Genomic DNA, 7,011 nt, shown 5'->3' with positions numbered 1-7,011 from the left:
CCTCCTAAAAGTTTTGCTCTAACACTGCCCTCCGTCCCCTAATGCCATATTCTCCAAACAGCAGCCAGAATGATCTTCTTATAATATAAGTCCAACCTGCTTCTTCCCTTCCTAAAATCTTTCAAAGGTTTAAGATGCTTCTCCTAATCTATCTGCTGTTTCAGCTGCGTCTGATGCCACTGGTGCCCTTATGTCTCTCTGGGCACCTGTTGGTCCCTTAAGCATGCCAGCCCATCTCCTTCCCCCTTCGGGGCCTCCATAGAGGCTGTTCTCTTTGCCTGGGCACTCATGGGGAGCTGACTGGTGCTCATGGAAAAAAAAAAGTCCATGTCCTGATCCCTGCAACCTGTGGCTATTCCCTTAGATGGCAAAAGACACAATGAAGTTAAGAACCGTGAGTGGAGGAAGTGTTTATCCTGGTTCCTCCAGGTGGGAGGCCCGAAACACCATCACAGGCATCCTTGTAAGAAGGACACAGACAGGTCTTTCAGAGACACAGGAAGGTGGAACAAAGATGGCACGAGCAGTGAGGAGCCAAGGAGGCCACCGGTGCGGACAGCTGCCCGAGGCCGGAAGAAGAGGGACCAGCGTCTCCCTGGAACCTAGGGAGGAAGCCCAGCAGTGCCACCTCTGGTTTTTGAACTTCCAGCTCTTAGAACTTCTCAGAGAATACATGAGGGTTGTACTAAGCCACCAAGTACCTGATAATTTGTTCTAGCTGCCCCAGGAATGAAGATGATGCTCTTCTGCCAGGCTGTGGCGAAGCGACCTCTAATCCCACCAGATCCAAGCCCACAGCTCTCTGTCCCTGCTGTGCTCTCTCACCCACACATGCTCCTCTGAAACCAAGTTAGGGCGCCAATTATCCACACGGCGAGGGTGCGAGGGCCTGGCCTTATGTCTTCTCTGATGTGGACTGAGCACCTGCCGCAGTGCCGGCCCTCGCCAGGCAGGAGAGGTAACAGTGGAGGTGCGTCTTCTTGGTCTCTCCTCCTAGGCGCTGAGCTCTGTCTTCTTGGTCTCTCCTCCTAGGCGCTGAGCTCCGTCGTCTTGGTCTCTCCTCCTAGGCGCTGAGCTCCGTCGTCTTGGTCTCTCCTCCTAGGCGCTGAGCTCCAGCCTGGGCACGACTTTACTCTTTCTCCCTGAGGCCCCACTGCCCAGCATGAAGGAAGTGCTCAGTGTTACTTGCCGAATGAATGGAAAGGCATCACTATTCACTGAAGGTAAGACTGTACGACAGAGGCTGGACACAGTGGCTCACACCTAGTCCTAGCACTTTGGGAGGTGGAGGCGGGAGGATCCCTGAGGTTCAGGAGTTCCAGACCAGCCTGAGCCAAGCCAAGATCCCCCATCTCTTCTAAAAAGAGAAAAACTAGCTGAGTGCTGCAGTGGGTGCCTGTAGTCCTGGCTACTTAGGAGGCAGAGGCAGGAGGATCTCTTGAGGCCAAGAGTTTGAGATTACTGTGAGCTAGGATGATGCCATGGCATTCTACCCAGGGTGACAAAGTCAGACTCTGTGTCAAAAAAAAAAGGAAAGACTAAAAAGATTGAATGGCAGGGAAGCGACAAAACAAGCCCCTTACCTGTTTCCCTGTGGATTTCTTGGCAAATTATTTAAAATGATGCCAAAAGGAGAAACTTGCTTTTTCCTAAAACCTTCATAATTCATTCCACACCTTCACCAATTTAGTCAGATCTAACCACTCACTAGAGCGGTTTTCTTATACTCACTGCTCTACATTTTCCTGGATAGAATATTTTCCCCCCAAGTGTGCCCTGATTTGAGGTGCACCCTTTGCTTGCTAATCCTTAGTTCTGGCCAATAACAAGGCTGCCTCAGTGCTCAGGCGGCAGTGACCCTGCTCCTCTCGAGCTCAGCTCGGTGGCCCCACATTTGCTGAGCTCTGTACAGGGCCGGTCGGCCTGGGTTCACTCTGGGTCGCAGAGCTCGGCAGTTGTTGCTATGGAATTGAACTCCACTGAGGAGACCAAAGGCTCTGCTGCAAATCACTGACAATTTAATGAGGTGACTGACCAGGGCCGGCACTGCAAAACCCACCTTCAAGCCCAGACAGCAAGGAGGCTTCCAAAAGGAGGTTCTGCTGTATTAGTTTTCTATATCTGTCCTTGGCCCGTTTGGAAAATAAATAATGTGTTGGAGCGTGGAGTAGGCAGATGTCAGCTGGCTCTGTCTCCTTCCTCACACAGTTGGTAGATGTAAAAAGGGTTTTCAGCAGACAGAAAGCGAGATCAGGTGCAGTTATTCTCCTGCCGAGATGTCAGCTACCTGCTTCTCCCACTGTGGTTATTAATAGTATAAGTAATATAAATTATAGGCAAGGATCTTTCCTCTACTTCCCCAGGGCTTCTGAACTTTTTTTGGAAATAGTTTCGCAAACACCCACATAGGACATCCCACAGCTGAAGATCCACCCTTTAACTTTTGCAAGTTTTCGATTCTCCAAGAGCAGGGTTACTGTTCCCCACACTGGGGGACAGTTTAGCAAACAGAGCCCACGTTGTAAACTGGAAGCTGGTAGCCAAATTCCACTAAGAAATTGGTTTAATTGTTAGGCACTAAACATTTTCAGATTTAGGTTTTAGAAGAATTATGGGTTCTGATGCTGATACATGACAAATCCCATGTCCAGCCCCTGTAGCCCCAGTACAATGGTCTCTTCCCGAGGCCCTATAACTCAGGCCACCTGCTGTCTCCTAAAGGCATCTCAGTCTGTCCCCTCAGACAGGGATGTCACGTATCAGGGAATTCTCCACAATGAGCCAGGGAGTTCTTGGAGAGGAAGGATGGAGCAAAATAAAAAACCCCAAAAGGCTGATACCAAAAGCTCAGGGGTTGGTGGACAGACCAACTTTGTCAACTGTCAGTTGTCACTGGAACTTGTTAACATCAAAATAGAATACAATTAACTCACGTGAATTTTGGAACATACAAATTATTGCTCTGAAACGTTTTTGCAGCTCCAGTTAGAAAGTGTCCTAACGCACAGCTGTGTGGGTGATAAAGACAGACTGTGTTCTAGAACTCTGAGTACAAATAATTTGATGAAATGAAAAACTTTAACCATAATTAAAATTCCCCACATACATTCCATTTCTATCACGGAATGCAGGGACCAGTGAATGAGACGGCAGGAAAAATTTGTGCACATTTTATCGTGATTTGAAATTCCCAAAAGGAAGAGTGACCCACAAATGTTTGATTGGGTTTCCAGCCAAAAACTCTAAGACAATTGAGTTTTAAGCCATCTGACTTCCTTGTTCATAAAACCACCACATCCCAACCATTGATTTCTAAACTCCTTGGAATGGAAAAAAAAAACAAAAAACGTAGCGCTATTCTATTCTGGAAAAAACTATAGAAGGTGTCTTTTACATCCCCATTATACTAAAATTGAATTTTTAATGTCCCTCATTGTAAGGATGTGTCATTATTGCTGCAAGGGGACAAGAATTAAATACATACGGGCTCCCTCCCCTAAAGCTGATAAAAAAACAATATCAAAGCTTGTCCAGCACCACCTCATTCTAACCCTTAGAGGAAGACTAAGGTGGTCAGGAAATGTTAAGGCCTTGTCACAAGTCCCTTGGGAAACCAACTCAATGACTGTCATATGTGAACATCTCATTTCACAGAACCAAAGGATGCTGGAGCTCAGAAGGACAGACCAGCTCCCTAACACATCCCAGGTGAGGGCCCTGAACCTGCAAAAGGTCAAAGCGGGACGCTGTGGTCTCCCACCCTCACCGGAATTCTTTCTGGGCTGTGCCTTTCAGCCGTTTAAGGGCTCAAAGTGCTTATTTCAACCTACCTGACGTTCACAGGGGAATTTGAACTATGTGAGATCACTCACTTCATAGTAGGCCTAAGTGCTAGTGTAGGGGGGGACAGACCTGCCCTTGGGTACAGCAGGCACCTCTGTGGGTCTGCAGCATGCCCCCTGGCCAGCAGCTCAGGCTCCAAAATCGTGTCCAGGCTAGAATCTGAATTGCATTCACTAGTTTATGTTTACTAACTGCCGGTTTCATGCTACCTATTGTAATAATCTCAAAAAAGTAAAAAATAAAAAAATAAAAAGAAAAATGACGCCCTAGCTCCCAAAGGGGAGAAACAAAGGCAGGCAAATTACACTTGCGGAGTGTCCACCATGGGTCAGAAGTCAGGATTAAAGTTTACTCGTTTATCAAGATGCCCCTTGATGGGCGTGTGCTTCCGATCTAATCCAGGAGGTTGGTCCCTCTCACTCAAGCCCAACCAGAGCTACAGGACAGGGCAGGAGGAGTGCAAAATACACAGACAAGTGACAGCCTGCAAGAGGTCCCACAAGGGAGACCTCAGGACCGGCTGGGTGAGCAGGAAGGCAGGGGCCGAGTGTCAGTGAGAGGCCCTCAGAGAAGGTAGAGGGGTGGGAATGCTCACACTCTCTTCAGGAGGGAGGGAGTGGCCCATCTGCTGTAGCAGGAGAGGTCAAAAGGACCTAACAGGGATATAGGTGAGGACCCAGATTAAGAGCCTCCTGCAGTGCACTGAGGAGGGGGACTTTATTCCCCAGAGCACAAGGCCAGCCTTGCCTGTCAACAGTTGCTTTAGACACAGCACTTTTGATGTGCAGCTTGATCAAACTACCCACTTGGCCATTAACCCAAAGAAAGAAACCATTTCCTGCTTAGGAATGCCCAGCTATGCCACGAATGGGCAAGGCCCGCGCAGCCTCGGGGCGATGCCTTGAGCCTCTGGAATTTGATGTGTTCTTATTGTTACAGTCCACCTGGAGCTGCCTGCAGCTCAGAAGGCTGGCCGGCTGCAGAGGACTTGAACGTGCTGTCCTCTCAAACCACCTGCCAATTATGCACAGGCCATGCCCCCACATTCTCAGCTGGAAAATGTGCCCAGTGATCTGCAGCCTTCTGGTGGGGGAGCCGTCTGTCTGAGGAAGGGCAGTGGCTCCCTGGTGTCACACACAGCTCTCTCCGACCACCCAGGAGCAGAGAGCAGCTCCCTCCCCGAGCCTGCACCACACAGAGAGCACTTCGGAGGCAGTGAAGTTCACCCTGTGCTCATAGAATGCGTTGTGCTTGTTTAACTGCCCAAAGAAATAGAAGAGTCGGGGTAAATATGAGGAACCTGAGGCTTGGTCACGCGGAGGTGCCCACCCGAGTTCCCAAAGTGATGCTAACACCCATTTGGAACCTTGGTATTATCTTTCCAGGACGGTGGCACAAATGAGGCTGCTGAAGCCAGATGCCTGCCTGGAGTCCCAACTCACTCTTCTGCAAATGAGCAAGTTGTTTAGAAGGTGGGAATTTGGGATTCTTGTATTGGCAGATGGAAATACTAAATCTGCCTGCCTCACAGAGCTGATTGTGGGATTAGAACAACAGGGCTTCTCAGCCTGGGCACAGCTGGCATTTGGGGACGAGCGAGTCTGAGGCATGTAGGCTGCCCTGTGTGTGGTGACACGTGCAGCCGCACCTCCTCGGCCTCTCCCCTCTGGACACCAGTAGCACCCTCGGCAGCCAGCTGCAAGAACCAAACTTGCCTCTGGACATTGCCAAGTGTCCCTGGGGAAGAAGCAAAATTACCCTCAGCTGAAAACCACTGAATTAGAGCGAGTGAGGTTTGGTAAGGCCCAGAGCAGCAGGGCTGTAAACAACTGGCAGCAGCCTCATTTACATTGGGCCCCCACCACCACCCAGCTGGCCTCATCCCAGCCCTGGTCCTCTTATTTTTCTGCTCTCCCCAGTCTCTTCCTACCAAAGAGCTGCTCCAATTGGTTTCTCTTGGGTTTTAAGCTCAAAGGTCTTAAAGTCTAGATACACAGATTTCTTTTTGCATTTGTACAGTCCTGATATGTTTATTTTAATAACTTCACAAAAAGGCCGGGATTTTTTTCCTACATAATATGTATGTTTCCATGGAAAAGCTACAGCACTTCCTCCATCACTTGGTTTCACTGGTCAGACCTTGTTTCTCCGCAGCTTCACTTTCTAAATTATAATGTGAAAGCGGATCGAAAGCTCGAGGTAAATTCCGGTGATTTTTGGACCTATTGAAGACGCAGCAGAGCAGTTTAAACATGAAGGGGGTTGCCGTAACTTACACTCAATAATGTAGCTCCTTATAATATAAACAGCTCAACAAAGGAGCCCCCACACACTGCACACCTACTGTGTGAAGACAAAGCAATACAGTGGGGAAAATATACAGTCCCCACTTTCGGGGAGGTAAAATTTTGCATCCTTGTAGATGGCTCTTTACTGAATTATGCTTTTTCAATATCACATACAGCCCTAGGGGATTGATTTGGACACAGTTGTGAACTGAACAGTTGTATCCCCCCTAAAAACTGCTATGTTGAAATCCTAACCCCAAGTGTCATAGTGTTAGGAACTAGAGTGTTTAGGAGGTCATTAGGTCCTCAGAGTGGAGTTCTCAGGAGTGGGGTCAGTGCCCCTAAAAATTGGACCCCCCCAAAAAATAGGACCCCAGAGAGCTCTTTCTCTCCACAGTGCAAGGATACGATGAGCAGACAGACACAGCGATCCAGGAGGGACACCCTCAGCAGATGCTGAAAGTGCTGCCACCCTGACCTTGGACTTCTCAGCCTCCAGAGTGTGAGAACCACATTTCTGTTGTTTAACCCAAGTACCTGTTACAGCAGCCTGGATGGACTGAGAGACTCAAGAATTGGCAAAACCTTCTAAAACACACTCTTTTCTCATAAAATTGTGGGAGTGATTTTAATTAAAGGATTGTTGGATCTAACAACATCACAAATGAATTAACGGGCTGCCAGCTGCTGCTGTGAGAACATAGGAGGGCTGCTAATAAATGTTAGAGACCTGACAGACAGTAACCCAGGGAGTGCTTGAGCTTCACGGAACAGAATCTAGTGTGAGTGTCAAGAGCTCTGCTCTGGGTGAACCTGAGCAAGATGCTGATGTGCCCCGGACCTTGGTCCCCTGCAGTGAGAGGGTGGAATGATAAGAAGC

The 7,011-nt window shown here is 48.6% G+C and overlaps 1 protein-coding gene across 1 annotated transcript in view; it reads right to left on the bottom strand.

The window, feature by feature from the left end:
• The window catches only part of COL4A4 (collagen type IV alpha 4 chain), a 104,661-nt gene that overhangs the window by 92,489 nt on the left and 5,161 nt on the right, over positions 1–7,011 (bottom strand). The window lies entirely within an intron of this gene.

This window comes from Otolemur garnettii, unplaced genomic scaffold (assembly GCF_000181295.1).
Source record: "Otolemur garnettii isolate 467f Iridium unplaced genomic scaffold, OtoGar3 scaffold00013, whole genome shotgun sequence".
NCBI lineage: Eukaryota > Metazoa > Chordata > Mammalia > Primates > Galagidae > Otolemur > Otolemur garnettii.
The sequence above is the reverse complement of the archived record's forward strand: the minus strand, read 5'-3'. Positions and strand labels throughout refer to the sequence as shown.